Source organism: Oryctolagus cuniculus, chromosome X, assembly GCF_964237555.1.
Source record: "Oryctolagus cuniculus chromosome X, mOryCun1.1, whole genome shotgun sequence".
Lineage (NCBI taxonomy): Eukaryota > Metazoa > Chordata > Mammalia > Lagomorpha > Leporidae > Oryctolagus > Oryctolagus cuniculus.
The window spans coordinates 118,850,029-118,853,212 of NC_091453.1; positions in this window are offsets into that span (position 1 = coordinate 118,850,029).

Below are 3,184 nucleotides of genomic sequence, written 5' to 3' on the forward strand. Positions count from 1 at the left end.
TTGCCCCTCTTCCAGGCCAGCTCTCTGCTATGGCCAGGGAGTGCAGTGGAGGATCGCCCAGGTGCTTGGGCCCTGCACCCCATGGGAGACCAGGAAAAGCACCTGGCTCCTGGCTCCTGCCAGGATCAGCGCGGTGCGCCGGCTGCAGCGGCGGCCATTGGAGGGTGAACCAACGGCAAAGGAAGACCTTTCTCTCTCTGTCTCTCTCTCACTGTCCACTCTGCCTGTCAAAAAAAAAAAAAAAAAAAAAAAAAAAAAAAAAAAAAAAAAAAAGAAAGGATATCAATGTGAATATTATTTCCCTGTATGTAATTGTTTTTGCGTTTTATTTAGGAGAGTTTTTGTTTATAAGAGATTTATATATTCTAATATGAAATATAGTAATCTTCTTTATGTTGTCTTTTAAAAAAGATTTATTTATTATTTATTTATTAGAGAGAGAGAGAGAGAGTGTTGAGTTCACTCCCCAGATGGCTGCAATGGTCAGCACTGGGCCAGGCTGAAGCGAGAAACCACATTTAGGTCTCCCATGTGGGTCCCAGAGGCCTAAACACGTGGGCCATCTTCGGTTGCTTTTCCTAGACCATTAGCAGGGAGCTGAATAGGAAGTAGAGCATCTGAAACTTGACTCCGTGCCTATATGAGATGCTGGCAGCTCAGGCAGCAGTTGTACCTGCTACACCACAATGTCGGCCCCTGTTGTCTTGTCTTGGAAATTTCTTAGAATGTTTTTGTCTATCCTGAATTGGTTAAACAGATATTTTCTTTTTTCTTTTTCTTTTTTTTTTGACAGCGTGGATAGTGAGAGAGAGAGAGAGACAGAGAGAAAGGTCTTCCTTTTGCCGTTGGTTCACCCTCCAATGGCCGCCGCGGCCCACGCGCTGCGGCCGGCGCACCACGCTGATCCAAAGGCAGGAGCCAGGTACTTATCCTGGTCTCCCATGGGGTGCAGGGCCCAAGCACTTGGGCCATCCTCCACTGCACTCCCTGGCCACAGCAGAGAGCTGGCCTGGAAGAGGGGCAACTGGGACAGAATCCGGAGCCCCGACCGGGACTAGAACCCGGTGTGCCGGCGCCGCAAGGCGGAGGATTAGCCTAGTGAGCTGCGGCGCCGGCTAAACAGATATTTTCTATTCTATGATTATACTTTTAAAACTTTTTACTGCATAATTCATCTAAAATTATTTTTGCTATAAGGTATAATGTTAAGTCTTATCTAATTTTTTCCAAATTAACCATAATTTTTCAATGCTTAGTGAATCAGTCCAATTGTAAGCTTCTAGTCACAGTAAAAAGTAATACATTCGAAGTACTTAATTTGTACAGGGAGAGATTCAATTCATGTGGTAGAAGGGTGACTCTTCTGATGATATTATGGGGTAAAATATTTGAAAGGCAGCTTATATGTGAGTCTTCACTCCTTTGACTTGATGTTGTCTCTTCAGGCTAACCAAGTTCAAAGACCATGAATATGGGGGTGGGCATTGTGACACAGTGATTTAAGCCACTGTACGGGATGCTGGCATACCTTACTGGAGTGCCTTTTTCAAATCCTGTCTACTCTGTACCTCCAATCCAGGTTCATGCTAGTGCATCTGGCAGGCAATACATGATGGACCAAATACTTGGGGCCCTGCTATCCATGTTTAGACCTGGGTGGAATTCTTGCTCTGGCCTGGCTATTGCAGACATTTGGGAGTGAAACAGTAGATGGAAGATATCTATTGTCTTTGTCTTTCTCTCTGTGTCACTCAGCATTTCAAATAAATAAATCTTTAAAAAGCAAACATGAAATCTTCTCTCATTTAATCTGATAATTTAACCACTTCTTGAAGGCTGAATTCACTTTTGTAAGTAATTTGGGAGGGAATATCTAGAATTGCTTCAGTTTGTGCCCTACACAAGGATGCCCAGTAGAGGGAACAAAGTGGAGGCTGAAGTGCCCTTCAGGCTTCTCTTGCATAGATTAGTTTGCATAGATTACAGGGGATTATTTTTTCTGTTTTACACAAAGGTGTCTTGTGGTTGCATGGTCCATTCATTTTTGTCATTGATCTTGGGCATATTATTTGCATTGTTTTGGTTGGCTGGTTCAGTAGTAAACCAAAGTGAAGTCAAACTTAAAATAATTCGCTAATTATTCTTGCAAATTGTAAAGCATAGACATCCTTTGTAATCTGTCTTAGCTAATTTTTCAACACTGTTCTTTTAAATTATCATTTTTTCCCTTTGGCTTGTAATGTTATCATTGATTATCCCTCCCCCTTCAGAGATATATTTTGTTTTAATTTTCTAATAACATGATCATTTTGAAAAAGAAATTTAAATGCAGAGCACTGTGTCCATCTACTAGAAATAGCCATTGCTAACAATTTATATACTTTGGACTTTTACTATGTATCTGAAAACAGATCTTTCTTTATATCTTTTTTTATGTACAGATATATATCATTCTATCTGTGTATCTAAACTGAAATTTATATGATTTTATTTTTCTAATATTGTAAAATATTCTACAATTTTATCTTTATACTTGCATCTATTTATACAAATGGTCTATTATTTTCTTAGGATAAATTGTCAGATGTGAAGTTTCTGGTTCCAAGGATATGTCTATTTAAAGATTGTACACACACACACACACACACACACACACCAGGGTTTTTTAAAAAGTTCCTGGAAAATGAAATTAAAAGATAAGTTTAGCTGGCGCCATGGCTCACTTGGCTAATCCACCTGTGGTGCTGTCACCCCGGGTTCTATTCCTGGTTGGGGCACTGGATTCTGTCCCAGTTGCTCCTCTTCCAGTCTAGCTCTCTGCTGTGGCCCAGGAAGGCAGTGGAGGATGCCCAAGTGCTTGGGCCCTGCACCCACATGAGAGACCAGGAGAAAACATCTGGCTCCTGGCTTTGGATAGGCGCAGTGCACCAGCCGCAGCGTGCCGGCAGTAGCGGCCATTTGAGGGGTGAACCAATGGAAAGGAAGACCTTTCTATCTGTCTCTCTCTCACTGTCTAACTCTGCCTGTCAAAAAAAAAAAAAAAAGAGATAAGTTTAGGGATTAGCATTTTGATATAACAGGTTAAGTTGCTGCTTGGAACTCCTGCATACCATATCTGAGGGCCTAGTTCGAGTTCCAGCTCCTCCGATTCTGATCCAGCTTCCTGCTAATGAAAAATCTGTTC